The sequence below is a fragment of the Pristiophorus japonicus genome, chromosome 10 (genome assembly GCF_044704955.1).
Source record: "Pristiophorus japonicus isolate sPriJap1 chromosome 10, sPriJap1.hap1, whole genome shotgun sequence".
Lineage (NCBI taxonomy): Eukaryota > Metazoa > Chordata > Chondrichthyes > Pristiophoridae > Pristiophorus > Pristiophorus japonicus.
This window is the reverse complement of record NC_091986.1, coordinates 137,611,720-137,629,917: the sequence shown is the minus strand read 5'-3', so window position 1 is coordinate 137,629,917 and position 18,198 is coordinate 137,611,720. Positions and strand designations below refer to the sequence as shown.

The 18,198-nt window shown below is 43.1% G+C and overlaps 1 protein-coding gene across 1 annotated transcript in view; it reads right to left on the bottom strand.

Annotated features, from left to right (window-relative positions):
- The window catches only part of LOC139274808 (augurin-like), a 99,143-nt gene extending 85,870 nt beyond the window's left edge, over positions 1-13,273 (bottom strand). Inside the window, exon 1 of the mRNA XM_070891500.1 lies at positions 13,188-13,273. The gene's annotated coding sequence lies outside the window, so the exon portion shown is untranslated. The remainder of the gene's footprint in view (positions 1-13,187) is intronic.
- Positions 13,274-18,198: the final 4,925 nt, after the last annotated feature.

Below are 18,198 nucleotides of genomic sequence, written 5' to 3'. Positions count from 1 at the left end.
CCCTTAAGCGCATGCCAGGGCTTCTTTTTCAATCATGCTGTGGGCCCTTTCGGCCTTGGACAAGCTCCTGGATGCATAAGCAATGTTCCCAATTCGTTTGCTTGTTGTAACACACACCCGACCCGATACGAAGACACATCGCAAGCTAGCACTAAACGTTTACAAGGATCATACAGGACAAGCAGTTTGTTGGAACAGAACAGATTTCGGGGTCTCTCAAAAGCTGTCTCTTGTGATTTCCCCCATACCCAGTCATCTCCCTTGCGTAGCTACACGTGTAGAGGTTCTGGCATGGTGCTTAACCCGGGTAGGAAATTACCAAAATAATTGAGGAGTCCCAGGAACGACTGCAGCTCCGTCATGTTCTGTGGTCTCGGCACGTTCTTGATGGCCTCCGTCTTGGCATCGGTGGGTCTGATGCCATCTACCCAGATTCTTTTCCCTAAGAACTCGACCTCTGGCACCAGGAAAACACACTTCGAGCATTTCAACCTGAGTCCCACATGATCTAGCCGACTTAGAACCTCTTCCAGGTTCTGCAAGTGTTCGATGGTGTTCCGACCTGTGATCAATATGATGTCCTGGAAAACCACGGTGCGCAGAACCGACGTTATCAGACTCTCCATGTTCCTTTGAAAAATTGCCGTGGCCGATCGAATCCCAAACAGGCATTTATTGTAGATGAACAGACCTTTGTGCGTGTTGATGCAGGTGAGGCCTTTCGAAGATTCCGCCAGCTCCTGCATCATGTGGGCCGAGGTCAGGTCCAACTTGGTGAACGTCTTTCCTCCTGCCAGCGTCGTAAATAGATCGTCTGCCTTGGGTAGCGGGTACTGGTCCTGCAGCGAAAAACAGTTAATCGTTACTTTATAGTCCCCGCAAATTCTGACCGTGCCATCGCCCTTGAGAACCGGATCAATCAGACTGGCTCACTTGTTGAACTCCACAGGCGCGATGATGCCCTCTTGTTGCAGCCTGTCTAGCTCGATCTCCACTTTCTCTTGCATCATATATGGCACCGCACGTGCCTTGTGGTTGATGGGTCGTGTACCGAGAATCAAGTGGATCTGCACATTCGCCCACTCCCTGTGTGAAGCCCTCCAGAGCATGGAGATCTCATTCGTCAAAGTCACCTACAACATATTACATAACTGTGAATTGCTGTCCCTCCTTATTATTCCTTGACCTCTCCGTTGTCTTCAACACTTAACCATTTCATTCACCCCAAATGCCTCTCAACAATTCCCCTTTAGAGCACTGCTCTCTCTCAATTTCATTACTATCTGTTGCACTGCCTGAAATATGCCTGGTTTAACTTTCACATGTATGCAGAAGACACTTTAGTTTGCCCTCACAGGCGTTACCACCATTACCAACTGTCCCTACCTGACATTAAGGCTTTGATGCTAGCTTAAAGTCCACAAAATCAAGGCTATCCTTTGCACTCCAGTAAACACCTTTTGCCCCATGCCTCAATACCATCCCACTCCCTGGCTGCCCACAGGTGCAGAGCTTACACCATCTTGGCCCTGAGCTCAGTTTCCTTCCCCACACACAGTCACCAAGGCCACTTTCAGCTCCACAATGTCACCTACCTCAACCACTGCCTCTTCCCTCCTGCCATCAAAACTCTTATCTACAACTTGTGTCTGAACTTTTTATTTTTTATAAACTGTTCAACTTTTACCATTCATAAATCGCAAATCATCACAAAATGCAGTCACCTAGGTCCTCACCTGCGTTATGGCCTGAAGCGGGGATTAAAGAGTTAAACATGTATTATGTTAGTAAGAAAAAAAACACAATTTGATGATGTAGTAAAATTATTAGGTGCAACCCAGAACAATGGTGTAAGTTCCTGTTATTTAGAACTAGGGTCTTGGGCCTGGGGAGTGGGTTCCTGTTGTTGGCAGGATGCAAAATGCATTTGTTCATACTGGAACAAGCAGCAAAGTTAAAATTAAACCATCTGTAACAAAGCAAAGATTGTCATGCGGTAGAAAGACTGACCAATGATAATGTAAATGATGACTTTGCAAAGAATTCTCTGTAAAGGAGCAACCTCACATTTATCCTTGTAGATAAATGTGAGGTTGTCCACTTTGGTGGCAAAAACGCGAAGACAAAATATTATCTGAATGGTGGCAGATTAGTAAAAGGGGAGGTGCAACAAGACCTGGGTGTCATGGTTCATCAGTCATTGAAAGTTGGCATATCGGTACAGCAGGCGGTGAAGCAGGCAAATGGTATGTTGGCCTTCATAGCTAGGGGATTTGAGTATAGGGGCAGGGAGGTCTTACTGCAGTTGTACAGGGTCTTGGTGAGGCCTCACCTCGACTATTGTGTTAGTTTTGGTCTCCTAATCTGAGGAAGAACATTCTTGCTATTGAGGGAGTGCAGCGAAGGTTCAGCAGACTGATTCCTGGGATGGCTGGACTGGATCAACTGGGCCTTTATACATTGGAGTTTAGAAGGATGAGAGGGGATCTCATAGAAACATACAAGATTCTGACGGGACTGGACAGGTTAGATGCACGAAGAATGTTGCCGATGATGGGGAAGTCCAGAACCAGGGGACACAGTCTTAGAATAAGAGGTAGGCCATTTAGGAGTGAGATGAGGAGAAACATCTTCATTCAGAGAGTTGTTAACCTGTGAAATTCCCTGCCGCAGAGAGTTGTTGATGCCAGTTCATTGGATATATTCAAGAGGGAGTTAGGTATGACCCTTATGGCTAAGGGGATCAAGGGATATGGAGAGAAAGCAGGAAAGGGGTACCGAGGGAATGATCAGCCATGATCTTATTGAATGGTGGTGCAGGCTCGAAGGGCTGAATGGTCAACTCCTGCACCTGTTTTCTATGTTTCTCTATTTTTAAAGTGTTCGACGAGAACGATTGGTAACGCACCCAGTTGAGGAACTGGTGTAGCCATGTTTCCCTTGATCAAGCAATTAAACAATTCTTTTCTCCACAACAGGCCTGTGTTGAGATTCTTTGTCATACGCCACATCAAATGGTATAGTCTGGCAGGACGCACCTGGGCAAAAGACAGACGGATGTTTGCAGATCATCACGGGTGAGTATATTTTAAATACCACTCATAAATCTGATGTAATTTGCTGTGAAATGTGTCGGTCGCCTGGGGTGTCTGAACTTGAGAAAGGTCTGTAATGGTGTAAAAGACTTGAGGGTAGTTAACAAGTCACAATAGTAATTATCAAAGTAGGATCGGCTTCGTAGGTTTGTAATTGCAGACCCTAGGTTTGAGGAAACCAGGTTAAAGGGGACAATGAACCGATAGAGGGTAGACGTACCAAACATAGATGGCGTGCAAAGATATGCTAGATTAGGGGGCCAGAAGGTTCGCTAAGTAGTTATTTTACCCACGACCATAAAACATTGATAGTTACCATATTAAGTGATGGATGGGATCCCAAAGACCCCCGCAAAACAAAAATGATGGTGGGAGAAAGGCAAATAAAAAGACGCGCAAAGCAGGTTTGATGGTGGTCAGTCAATGTTTGCAATATAAGGCCATGGCCAGGTCTCAATTAGAGGAATTGCACAAATTAAGAATAGAAGATAGAGTGGGTAGATCTAAGAAGAATATAACACCAACACAGAAGCTTCAGCTTTTATGCCGAGGAAGAGAAAAATAAGCTTTGTTGAATGAAAGTGGTTGCGTGGAAGTTTTCTTGACTGTAAAATATTTGAGGTGAGAGTTAATGAATTTTCTAGTTGTCTGAAAGCCAGTCTTTTAAAAGAGAAATGCTGCATCTGTATCTTTGTTTTTGCTACACCCACTTTTCCAGGCAGTGAGCTGAATGTTTTTAACCTTTGTAGTGTTGTCCTAGATGTGAGAAGTTTAAGAAATGTGAAGAAGTTGAATTGTGTACCGAGAATTGAATGACACTTTAAGTTAGAAACACAGATGTGGATTTATTTTGATGATAAGTTACGGAGCTAGGAAATGCACAAAGGATGGGTTTGTTTAACAAAAGAGAAAACTGCAAATAAAAATGGGTGGTCACATTTTGAATCAATGAGAATTGTAACAAAGTGCTGTCTTTTCAATTTGGTTATTGCAAGCCGAGACACCCAATTACTTGTTTTAAAAAAAAACACGTAATCATTGATTACATTTGGTTGAAAGATAATAAATTTAGTCTATGAGTGAGATAAAGAAAGGAGAAGGGAGAGTGTAATGTCTTTTTTTTAAAAAGTCTCCGTGGGTTTCTCGAGGCAACTGGCTGGGGGAAGCTCCCCCCTCATTTCCTTTGTGTAGAATCTTATTGTAAATGATGTGAAAGCTTCTAGTTTAGTAAAAGAGATTTAAATAAAAAGATTGGCAGTACAGTATTTGAATTGAGATTTTGAGATATTCTCCTTGATAAACATTTTGGTTGTATTGGAAAATCTTGGGTTTGAAACCTTTTTAAAAGAAATAATACTAAACAGTTAGTAAAAGAAATACTAAAAAGTTTGGAAAGAATCTAAAAATGCCATTTTCTCTGATGAGAGACAGAAATGATCGGGGACAGAATGAGACCCATAGCTTACTATTCAACCCAACAATCACCAGTAGTCGCGGGCTTGTCCAGATGTGTGGCTGCACTAGACTGCGCCACATGGGCAGTCAAGGACAGCGAACCTGTCGTGATGACAGGCGAAATGTTGAACACTGGAAAGCTCCGGGCCATCTCCAATCTCCACCGAGCAAAGTGGATCAGTAAAGATAGTCAGAGACACAGGGAAAACCCGTCAGAAGGAATCCTCGCTGGGTGGTGGGGGGGGGGGGGGGGGGGGGAGGGGGGAGCCCCACAAGTGTAACGCATTAGAATGGGAAGATTCTCCAGGGAATGTAAGTAAGGTAGCTCTTGAAAACTCAGACTTCACATTGTATGTGGATGGATCCCAATGGTATGTCGACGGCCACCCACTTACGGGATGGGCGGTATTAAACTAGCATCTTGAGGTAGTGATGCAGGGAGCGCTGGACGAAGGCCTTTCAGTCAAAGTAGCATAATTAACCGCACTGACGGAAGCCTTATTACTGGCAGAGGGAAAGACAGTGAAAATATATATACACAGATAGTAGGTATGCCTTTGGGGTAGTACATGACTACATGGTAGCATGGGGAAGGAGAGGGTTTTGTTACCTCTGGCGACAAGGCCATCAAACATGATGAACGTATAAAATTACCATTAGACACAGCCAGCAAACCAACTAAAGCAGCAGTGATAAAGGAAAAGGCCCATCAACAAGTAGTGGACGAAATACAGCGTGGAAATGAGGCTGCGGACACTGCCGCTCGAGAAGCGGCCACATACGCAGACATAAAAAGAGTCAGTCTGTAGCATTACCACAGAGGAGAACATAAACATAGTTAAACTGCACACAGATACGAATAAGGAAGAAAGAGCAGAATGGGAGAGAAAGGGAGGATCACCTGGTATAGACTCCATGTGGAGAAAGGACGAAAAGGTGTTGGCCCCTTCCTGCATTCGGCAAATGATCATAGAGTTACACCACGACATTAACCATGCTGGGCATAACGCCATGATATCCAATATCTCACAGGATTGGTGGTGGCCGGGAATTGGGCATGACGTTGCTAAACGTTGTCAGCACTGTGTTACATGCACCCAACATAATCTGGAAAAAATTATAAAAATAAGGATGGTGCACCAACCCCACCCACGGAGACCAGAGGAAAACATAGATTGATTTTACTGGGCCCCTAATAAACTTCAGGGGAAGGAAGTACTGCTTGGTGATTATTGACCAGTTTACAAGGTGGGTGGAAGCATTCGCCACCCGCAATTGCACTGCAACCACGGTAGCCAGTATACTAGCGGAAGAGGTAATTCCTAGATGGGCGATTCCCATTTAGATAGATTAGGACCAAGGGACTTATCTCACAGAAAAGGTAATGAAGGAAACTTGTAAAATACTGAACATTAAGCAGAAATTCCACATCTCCTACTGTTCCCAGAGTTCAGGAATGGTAGAAACAATGAATAGAACCCTCAAAACCTCCCTGAGTAAAGCAATCCAGGGAACCAGACAGGCATAGCCGGAACTCCTGCCCACCATATTGATGAGACTGCGTGCTACACCGAACCGCACAACAGGACTCACCCCTTACGAACTAAGGGCGAGCAATGAAATTCCCTGAGGGAATAGTTACAGGAGGAATAGAGTTAGGACCTTTACGCGATAGAATTAGGAAGTATGTGATGGAACTGAGTAGGCAGTTGAAAGGTATGCGACAGGAAGTGCGAGATAAGCAGGGAGAGGAAGACGAGGATAAAGGAACAAAAACCCCGGTAGTAACGGAGGTAGGAGCGAAGGTAATGGTTAAAGAATATGAGGTATTAATCAGTGGTGACACATGTGCATGTATAAATATGAAAGGTGGGGGCCGATGGAAACATTGGTCCCAGCTGAAAGAATATAAGGAGAGGAGGGGTGCATTGATAGATGGACTTTTTGGGGGACTAGGATTAATATTTGCAATACTAGAGGTACTTGCCATAATAAAATGTATCTGGGAAAGGTCACATGCCCAGAGAAATGGTGCAAACAATCCGGTAGGAGTAGAAATGGTAAGAATCTAACTAAAAGACTGGAATATCCAGGATGTGTTTCATCAACAGAATGTATATAAATGTGATCACCACCCCCCTTATGATTCTACAAGGACAAGGAAGAAACTAGTAGCCCATCACCTGTCCCAGAGGGAACAAGTTGTGACAATCATACAGAAGGGGGAATGATGATCCTGTGTAAGAGGAGAACTCCAAGGTGCCCTCATATAACAAAGGGGACCAACGGAGGGGGATTAGTAATGAAATACACGAAGGAAAAGTTACACTTTGGAGTACGTCAGAGGATAATCACGATATTTCTAAGTTTGACCTAACTAACGATCCCCAGTTTCTGCGAGTCAAAAACAAGTAAGTATAAAAATCTGACACTGCGGGCCTTAGATGGACCAGAGTCTAAAACCCTGATGTTTATCACATGATAGGCATGGGTTATGCAGTGGGAGTAGCAAACACTATAGATCTCCAGATGGTAGAAGAGCAGGTTGACACACTCACCCAAACCGCAAGAGGGTTGCTGGAGAGGGGAGATGATAATGAGAAAATGCAGGCCCAATTGGGAGATGGGGCCAAATGAAAATTGTTATAAGTGGCCCACACACTAAGGGATCATGCCAAGACAATTAACTTAATAAACGCGAAACAAAAGTACAATTGTGAAAGCGGACGAAATGCCGCAGTATGTGCCGGGTATGGAGCATGGATAGTAAGTACAGTAGAACATAACTTAGAACAGCTACAAAATGGGGAGGTCCAAAATTGGATAACCAATGATGTATTCAGGGAATGGATCTTGAGAAAATGGGAAACAGATGCCTGTGAAATCAGGCGAAACAACCATGCATGGGTTCCTAAAACTAAATGTGTAACTGGTCATCAGAATATAATCAGATTTGTACTGTCAATACCACAATCTGATGTGACCAAGAGAAACCTCCTGTATAAAGTTGATAATATAGGAGAAATAAGAAACCAAACAAGGGTCAGATACCACAAACTGTACCAATACGTTAAGAAGGGAGATGATACCAAGGATGTGTGCATTAAAGATTGTTATGAGAATAACCAGGTTGTTTTGTGTCGAGAACATCCCAAATTTGATCAAAATGACTGTGGAAACGGCCACACAGAAGGATGCGTCCTGAGCATAACCCCACTGGATTTCGAGACAACAGCAGCACCACGAAGTAACGGGCAATGGTGTGTCAGCACCACAGCCACTAACATGACTGTGGGAGGAGTAACGCACTGCCCCATCACTATCACCAACTTTTGCTTCACGACCAGAGAAGAGGGTCATATTATATACTCCGAATTAAGAGCAGAAACTATCAATGGAACGGTGGTAGACACTATAAAGGTGGGGTATGAGGGCTTTGAAGAGCCTGAGGGAAAACCCATTCCCAAACTAAGTGAGGAGCAGACAGCGTTGGAGAAGAGTGTCCGTGAGCAATGACAAAATACATCATCCTGATGAAAAAGATTGTTAAGCTGCAAAAGGACACAAAGAAAGTGTTGGCAAATGGAATTTTGGACTTAATGTTCATGTACACCCTTGGATAAGAATTATATCACATGTATTAGTGATAGTGCAGATGTTGGTTGTACTTATGTTACTGTTTGAATGGTCCTTTAGATGTAGGAGGAAAAGGATGAACGCGCTGGTAAAAGCCGCTCAGAAATATGAAAGGAAGCCTTTACTGAAAGTAGGTAACAGGAGAGGCGAACCAAACCAACATGAATAACTGATATGAGTCGTGAGTGTCCCATTCCTGTCGCCTGATCAACGAAATCAGGGCGGGAGACACACGAGTCTAGTAAGGTAAAATAATTGGTCACGGTGTGTTAATAGAATAACCATATGACCAAAGGGGGGATTGAAGTGGGGATTAAAGAGTTAAGCACGTATTATGTTAGTAAGACAAAAACACAATTTGATGATGTAGCAAAATTATCAGATGCAACCCAGAACAATGGTGTAAGTTCCTGTTATTCAGAACGAGGGTCTTAGGCCTGGGGAGTGGGTTCATGTTGTTGGCAGGATGCAGGATGTATCCGTTCAAACTGGAACAATCAGCAAAGTTAAAATAAAACAATCTGTAACAAAGCAAAGATTGTCACATGGTATAAAGACTGACCAATATAAATGATGACTTTGCAAAGAATTCTCTATAAAGGAACTCCTCCGAAAGTGTTCGACGAGAACTGTTGGTAACACACCCAGTTGAGGAACTGGTATAGCCGTGTCTCCCTTGATCAAGCAATTAAACAATTATTTTCTCCACAACAGGCCTGTGTTGAGTGTCTTTGTCATACACCGCATCACAGCCTACATTCCAATCACATTGGTCATCAAGTTCTATTAGTTTATTTTCCTGTGTTTCTATACACATCCTCCAATTCTTAGTAATGGCCTACTGTGACAGTTTAACAGCCATGGACATGTCAACTCCAGAACCATCTGCAGTGCAGCCAAGGACAGAGTCCCAGTTACATATGTCTCATAAATGTCCAGACGGCTCCTACAAAGGCTTGGGCTCCAATGCAATGGCATGTTGTTCAGCTTCATCATGGTGGTGGAATTGGATAGAGAAAGCCATTACATAAGGCTTGCTGCTTAGGGGTCTGCTCCCATACAAATTTGTGGACACACTGAGGGCATGGCTAGAGTAAGTAAATAGGAAGCTGCTACCTCAGGGCAAAGCCGCATGCAACCTAAGCTGAATTCATATTGCCCTCCTGCTCAAAATGACAGAAGACATGCCAACAAGTAGGCACACCAGCCAGCCACAACAACATGAGACATGCTGGCACCAGTTGCAAGGCAGCACAAGGAAGTACAAGGCCAACTCAATTCCAAGAGACTCTCACTTATTACTGCCAATGAGGAAAGAGTCAGAAGGAACATAAGATTAGGATGAAAATCACACAAAATGCACTAATCACCACAAAAAAAATCTAGTTATATATACACTAAATCACTTGCAGGAAATTCAATTTGATTGTATTTTATTTTAACAGTGTCAGGAGAATGGTATGGGAGATTGATAATTGAGTTGGTGCAGTGGCAAATGTTGCTGCTGATTTCTAAAGGCCATTTTATTATATATGTGTGGAGTATACTGGGCAGATGTGGTTCTTGGCTGAAGGTCTCCTCCAAGAGATCCTGCCTGCAACAGTGTTTCAACAGGGATATGTTCAAGCTCACCATCAGTGTCATGCCGTGTCCTTGGCTGTAATTGTGTCTCCCCCTTCTCCACTTGCTGTATGGTTAGTTCTTTCTGGATGGTCAAGTTTGCAGCAGATTACAATAATATTTGGAGACCATGGCAGGGTTTTACTGTTGGACACTGTTTGTCCAGACAAACATGAAGCACGGCTTGAAGATACCTATAACGTGTTTGACTCTGTTGATTATATGGGTATCTCATTACAGACTATTTCTACTGCAGTGCTAGTCCCGTGATGAAAATGGTCTGAAGATCAGCTCCGAGTTGGCAAACAACTGTCACTACCTCCCTATTAACAGAACCTGCAAAGGCAGCATTCCTCAGAAATTTCCAAACTGTTGTATCTGCGTCAATAAGACCAGCTTGCCGTCACGCAGTAAAACCAGCTTCTCACACCTCCTTTCATTCTCTTTTCTTCTCTGAATGCCAGAAAAGAAGAATCTCAATCAAAACTCCCATATCTATAATTTTGATTGTATCAGTTGCTGGCAACAATCTGGGACAAAACCTCTAAAAATAAACAAAATGCAAAAAATCTTTATGAATAATTGAGCTGTTTCAAACTTGGAGTTCAAGTCCATTTTCATCTATGTTCCAAAGAAAGTGGTCCATTTAAATGTCACTTCTCTGTCCAAATGTGTCATCCAGAGTGTCAATTTCATTTCAAATAAATGATCTGAACTTACTGCATTCCCTACAAGTATGCCACAGAAACACGCCTGCACCATCCTCAAGATCATTCGCATAGATTTTCATGCTGAATTAGGATCTTGCTCATAAAAAGATCAAAAGATGACATATGGTATGCAATTGGCAGAAATCCATGGGGAATTGCACATGTTATCACCCAATGTTACAGTACCTGTTCCATACTAGTGTTACTGGAATGGAAAAGGCTCCATAAAATGTGAACATTACAATGGGGCAGAGTTTCCGATGTCCCGGGCCCACACAAAGTTTCTACGGACCCAGGAAGGCATCGGAAAAGCCGGCTTTCAGCACGCAATGTGCATGCGCTGAAAACCGGCTTTTCCGATCTGTCAAGCTGGAGTTTGACAGATCATAGCCAGATCGGGAGCGAGGACATTTGTACGGGCAAGATTGGGCTATTTACCCATATCTTGCCTGGCAAATGTCCTCAAAAACTTTGCGCCTGAAAAAGCAGGTGCATAGCCTACTTTTACAGGCGCAAGTGTTTTAAAACACACAAAAAGAATTGTAAAATAAAATTAAAAACAGATAGTTTATTGTTAAAAACCCTCCCCACTACAGTAAGTTTATTTTTAACCATAATTTAAAAAACTTATTAAAAAAAAATCAGGAAAATATTTTATTTTTATAAGACATAATAACTTTAATTTCAAATTAATTTTAAATATGTGTGGTCTGTTTTTTATTATTTTGTGTGATTGCTTTTGTTCCCATTAATAGCACTGAGAACTCGTAGATACGCGAGTCTCAGTGCTATTAATGGGAACCTGTGAAATACTTACCTGATTGGCTGAGCAGTCACACATTGACTGCATCTTGTGTGTCGGGACCCTCTGCAAGGGAGCCCGCTTTGCAGCGCTGGAGGAGAAGGCCTCCCCATCGGAAATCAGGGCGCCTCCTAAACCACCATGTAAATTCGTAAAAAATCTCCAGCGAGGAGGTAATTGCCTGCGGGAAGACCCCAGAGGAATTTCTGGACCATTAGTTTTAACATAGGGCAAACATTCCAGCAAATATTCTATAGTGGGCTGGAGTTAAATAGTTTTTTCCTTTAATCAGTTTGCTAAGTAGGTTAGGAACTGTCCGTGTGTTAAGTTTACCTTCATCCGATTCCTGTGCATCCTCTCCATGCATCATCTACATTGGCCAAGTTTCATATCACAAGAGCAAAAATGAAAAAAAGGGACACACTAAAATAAACTGAATTAGGAAGACATTTGTTTTGAATAGTTAATCTACCTATACATTTATATCATGTTATTTCCTTGCCCCAATGTTTTGCTATCTTTTCACCCATTCTTTAGTTTATCTGGTAACATGAAACTTCGCACAAGAGGATTGACATAAAAGCTGTTCCTAGACCTCTGCAAATGTAACAATTAATAGCAAATGTCTTTTTCTTTGTTTTTGTTTATCCCTGTTGCTAGGTTTTGTTAAGTGCTTTGGGACATCCTGTGGATCCGATTGACAGGCACCATATAAATGCAACATCTTAACCTTCTGCTGCTCTATATTAGAGACATGTGTGAACCACATGCTAAAAGAAAATTCTATTCTCTCTACTGTGGATTGTATCACAGACTTCAGATGAGGTCAAAATAAATATAATCAAACATGCAACTAAAGGAAATAAGTGCCACAGGTCGAACCTCCTTATCCAGAACAACCCCTCATCCAGAAACATTCCCGGCCACTGGGTGGCGCATGCGCAGAACTCCGACATGAACAAATTGAAGTCCTTCCTCGCCGCCGACTTCCGCAATCGCTGGCCTGACCCTGCGATTCACCGCCACCACCCCCCTCCCTGTGATCTCTCTGCCGCACTCCCAGCCCCAAGCCAGCCAGCCCCGATATCACCTTGCTCAGTATCTGTACCATCCAATTTAACGTGACCGCCCCTCGTCCAGAACTGGCCAGGTCCCGGGGGTTCCGGATAAGGGAGGTTCAACCTGGAGTAGCTTACTGAAATAATTTCATTGGAGAACAAACAATACAACCAACTCTATTATACATTTTGATGTGAAGGCTTCAGAATTTGGATTTACTTAATCCAAACATCGACATGTCTAAGTAAATAGTTAAGCTTGGCAAGTTTACAGCTCGGGAAATTAAATACATGTCATGGAAAATTAATTCAGTAGTTTCTTTTATCTATGTATTGGGTTAAAAAAAACAAAATGTTAAAATTCAGCTAAGAGAACTCTCAACATATTTGAATAAGCTTTTATTAACACTTAAAACATTTTCTTTGTGCACTTTAAAGATATTCTGTTAAACAGTTGAAGTGTTAAACACAATTAAACAAATAATAGTGCATGTATTATTAAGTATTTAAAAAAAATGCAAGATACACAATTTTACAAAAGCATCAAGGTAGCTCAAAAGTACATGGTGATCTTAAATAGAAGAACTTTAGGATAGTACATCTACAAATTACATTCTTTATAAATCTTCTACTGGTCCATCAGCTTTCTAGAAAGACAACACAATGTTCATTTCCTAGAGATAATGTCCTTTGTGAGCTAAGCATAAAATAATTTTACAGTTTTATTGTAAACAGAAGAAAAGTCATACTTTGACCAGGTGGAAGCCTTAAACCCCTAAAATAAGTTTTCCTTTCAATACATTCAGTTTACCTTTGACAAGACAAGCGTTCTTTTCTTTCCCCTTCCAAGTGTGGAGAAAAACAGATATTCAGCTGCAGCAGAAGAGAACAGACAGTTCCTTATTCTGTCTAGCACAGTGCAGTCTAACTTAGCCTAGCAAGCTGACTCTGAAGTGAGCACTGAATCTAGAGGTGGAACAAAAATTCAACAGCTGAATCAGTTAGGCTAATGATGTCATATGGAAAGGAACTTTTATTAGTCATCTAACAAATCTTACATTAGGAGTCTGACAATAAGCATTAAATAAGGCTGACGGAATTGGGAATGCTTTCAATTTAAACAGAATACTTTTCAAGCTGCTATAGATTGCAAACAGATGTCTGTGTGATGTGTACCATAAAGAATTTGACACACACCAAGTGGTTTCTATTAACAAAAATCAGTAACAGATTTGCAGTCTGAAATGAACGTTCGCTGAATATATGAATTGTCAGCAAAATATCCCATTTTTAATTTTTCTAGCTTTGCTTAACTGTGGTCTTTAATTAACATTCAAATAAACAAACACACAGCGACACAAATATGAAGATACCTACACTAAGTTAAACACATGCAGTCTACTCCTCTTAATGCAAATTGTCTGATAATTCAAATTTAACATACAATTGCCACTTGGCTGTGCTATTTAAATTGTTTAATTCTTTTGTTCACAAAATGGTTTCTCATTATCAGACATAAACTGCATTAGATTAGGTCAAAAGGGATATTCGATCATGTGGCGGGCTGCAATTTGCACAGAAAAATCTCCAGTTTCTCTGAAAACTGAACATGCAGAATCTAATGCTTAGTCAGCCCTATAGATCACCATGCTCATTAATGTCAGTAAGCTATCACTGGATAACAATTTCATTTTAAACAATCTTGTGGGGTTAATTGGAATATCTTGCATATATTGCATCTTCATAGGATCCGAATTGTATTGCTCATCAATATAGAAACATCTGACTGCAGAATACAGATACATCAGGGAGAGTACGATTCACACTTTAACAACAACAACTTGTATTTATATAGCGCCTTTAACGTAGTAAAATGTCCCAAGGTGCTTCACAACAGTATTATGACAAAACAAATACATTTGACACCGAACCACATAAGAAGAAATTACAGCAGATGACTCATCACCATCATCAACATCATCATAGGCAGTCCTTCAGAGTCGAGGATGACTTGCTTCCACTCTAAAATGAGTTCTCAGGTGGCTGAAGAGTCAAATGTGGAACCCACAGTCTCTGTCATAGGTGGGGCAGACAGTGGTTGAAGGAAAGGGAGGGTGGGGAGTTGACGCACGCTCCTTCCGCTGTCTGCGCTTGGTTTCTACTTGCTCTCGGCGATGAGACTCGACGTGCTCAGCGCCCTCCCGGACGCTCTTCCTCCACTTTGGGTGTTCTTGGACTAGCGATTCCCAGGTGCTCATGTGGATGTTGCACTTTATCAAGGAGGCTTTGAGGATGTCCTTGAAACGTTTCCTCTGCCCACCTTTGGCTCGCTTGCTGTGACGAAGCTCCAAGTAGAGCGCTTGCTTTGGGAGTCTCGTGATGGGCATGTGGGTGATGTGGCCTGCCCAGCGGATCTGATCTGATCAAATTGATCGGACTAAAAGCTTGGTCAAAGAGCATTTTAAGGAGCATCTTAAAGTCTTAACTGGACAAGGAGAACAAAAAATGACTCCACATTATATGTTCACCTGATGATAATGTACATTTCTGGTAAAGTATTTTAATTTCAAGGAGAACATAAAATCTAGATTCAAAAGTGCACGTCTCCTTGAGAAAAGTTTCTGCTACACGATTTTTTCTTTGTTTAAGATTAGAACTGGCAGAAAAATGCATAATGTTCTCCACAAGAATGTTACACACAAGTGATGCAGCAATGTATTTCAATGCTATTTAGGTCATGTGGTTTCAAACAGTTATAATTAAAATATATTTTCAATTTATATACAGCAATATCGATTAGAAAATAAAAGTGTTTTCTGGTTTGGTTTAACACTTCAATCTAGATGGTTTGAAAGCCACCATTGAAATTTGCCAATGATTGCAATCCGGGTTGTAAAAAGATTGGCTGGGCAATAGCTTTGCACAGTTACTCTGCATCCAGTGAAGAAGGGGTGAGGCCAATCACTGGATATTAAATAATCAGGAAACTATTAAAACATTTAATGGAACTTAAAGTAGAAAAGACACTGGATACTATGTATTATAATGTTTCCATGAACCTTTGGAAATGGAAGAATGTTGTCATAAGGCTGTCATCATCATCATAGACAGTCTCTCAGAATCGAGGAAGACTTGCTTCCCCACTAAACATGAGGTCTTAGGTGACTGAACAGTCCAATACGAGAACCACAATTCCTGTCACAGGTGGGACCGACAGTCATTGAGGGAAAGGGTGGGTGGGACTGATTTGCCGCACGCTCTTTCCGCTGCCTGCACTTGATTTCTGCATGCTGTCGGCGATGAGACTCAAGGTGCTCAGCGCCCTCCTGGGTGCACTTCCCCCACTTAGGGCAGTCTTTGGCCAGGGACTCCCAGGTGTTGGTGAGGATGTTGCACTTTATCTGGGAGGTTTTGAGAGTATCTTTGAAAGGTTTCCTCTGCCCACCTTTGGCTCATTTGTCGTGAAGGAGTTCCGAGTTGAGCGCTTGTTTTGGCGTGTCAGGCATGTGAACAATGTAGGACATCAAATGTTACACCTCTGTTCCAGCCAGGAAATATTAAGCCAATTAGTCTCACTCAGCTGTAGATAATTATAGGGCCCAAGATTGGTGAACTTACCTTCTGCTGCCGCCAAGTTTTCTCAATGGTCTCCCTGGTTTCTGGGTGGTCTCCCCTCTGAGCGAGTTTGGTAGAGGCCTCCAGCCAGTGGCGAGAGAAGACCGCTGGGTACCGTCTGTTGACATCCGCCGGTATGCGCCGCCCAGAAGAGTCCTCCTGCCCACCGAGCTGCCAGTTTGGTCCGTGCAGTCCTCCGCTGTAGCAGGGGAAAAGACTGCTGTGTGGAGGCAGGTCTAACCTCAACGGTAAGTATGAAGACCTGCAAAAAAAGGTTAGTCCACTTTTCTTTTTTTTTCAGGGATTCATGTGGATGGGGTCCCTTGAAGGATTTCTAGTTGTTTTTTTTTTTATGTTTTGAATTTTTTTTATCTCATCAGCTCCCCCCTCCCTGGGCCCGATTCAATCCTCGGCGGTACTTTGCTGAGGATTGTATTTGCCGCCGAGAATGGGAGCTATCCACCCGCTGCCACCCAGAGTCGGCACACAAGTCCCATTTTTGCCGCCGGGTGGCCTTTCCCAGATTTTTCCATGAAACTTCCGCCCAAAGTACTGTTAGGATCTCAGCGGTACTTTGGACGGTACTTGGGTGGAACTTAGCTTTTACCAATTTTGGGCCCTATATATAGGGCAAATCAGGGCCTGTCAGCATTGATTTCCAAAGGGAATGTAGAGATTGCCTAATTTAAATTATTTTTTAAAAAGAAATCAGAGAGTGTATGTATGGATTTTCAGAAGATGTTTGATAAGATGCCACATTAGAGATTTGTTACAAAGATTGAGACACGTGATATTAAAGATAATGTAGCCATGGGCAGAAGGGTGGGTGGGCACAGAAAGCAGAGTAGGGCTAAATGGAAGCTCTTTGGGTGTGGGTAATGATGTGCCCCAGAGATATGTGCTGAGACCTTTTCTGTTTCAACTTAGACAAATGATTTGGACATGGGCACAATAGTCAATGGGCCAAAAATTCCGTCCGCGCCGGGTCCGTACAAAGTGCGTACGGACCCGGTGAGGCCTCGCAAAAGCCAGTTTTCCGGGCAGCGCATGCGCCGAACACCGGCTTTTCCAATCTGTCAATATTTCTCTTGGCAGATCCTCCACATCCCCGCAGGAAAAACATTTGCGCGGGAGTGATTGGGCTATTTGCCCAACACATGCCCAGCGAATATCCTTCAAATTTTTACGCCTGGTAAAAGCAGGCGCATAGCTTACTTTTGACAAACTTTTGGGGACATCCAGGCCGTGCAGACCTGATCCTTACCAACGGATCCATTACAGACGCAATCCACGTTCAGACCGGGGTCAAACAGGGCTGCGTCATCGCCCCAACCTCTTCCCAATAGTCCTCGCCGCCATGCTCCACCTCACAATCATCAAGCTCCCCACTGGAGTGGAATTAAACTACAGAACCAGTGGGAAGCTGTTTCACCTACACTGCATCCAGGCCAGGTCCAAGATCACTCCAACCTCTGTCGTTGAGCTACAGTATGCGGACAATGCCTGCGTCTGTGCACTTTCAGAAGCTGAACTCCAGGATATAGTCAATGTATTCACTGAGGCATATGAAAGCATCTGTAAAACAATGGTCCTTCACCAGCCTGTCACCGCCACACAGCACTGCCCTCCAATCATCAAGATCCACGGCGCGGCCCTGGACAACGTAGATCATTTCCCATACCTCGGGAGCCTCTTATCAACAAAGGCAGACATTGATGCGGAGATTCAGCATCACCTCCAGTGCGTCAGTGCAGCCTTTGGCCGCCTGCGGAAAAGAGTGTTTGAAGACCAGGCCCTCAAATCTACCACCAAACTCGTGGTCTACAGGGCTGTAGTAATACCCGCCCCTCCTGTATGGGTCTGAGGCATGGACGATGTACAGAAGGCACCTCAGGTCGCTGGAGATATATCACCAACGATGTCTCCGCAAGATCCTGCAAATCTCCTGGGGGGACAGGCGCACCAACATCAGTGTCCTTGACCAGGCTAACATCCCCAGTATTGAAGCACCGGTCACACTCGATCAGCTTTGCTGGGCAGGCCACATAGTATGAATGCCAGATACGAGACTCCCGAAGCAAATGCTTTATGCGGAGCTCCTTCATGGTAAACGAGCCAAAGGAGGACAGCGGAAACGTTATAGCGACACCCTTAAAGACTCCCTGGTAAAGTGCGACATCACCACTGACACCTGGGAGACCCTGGCC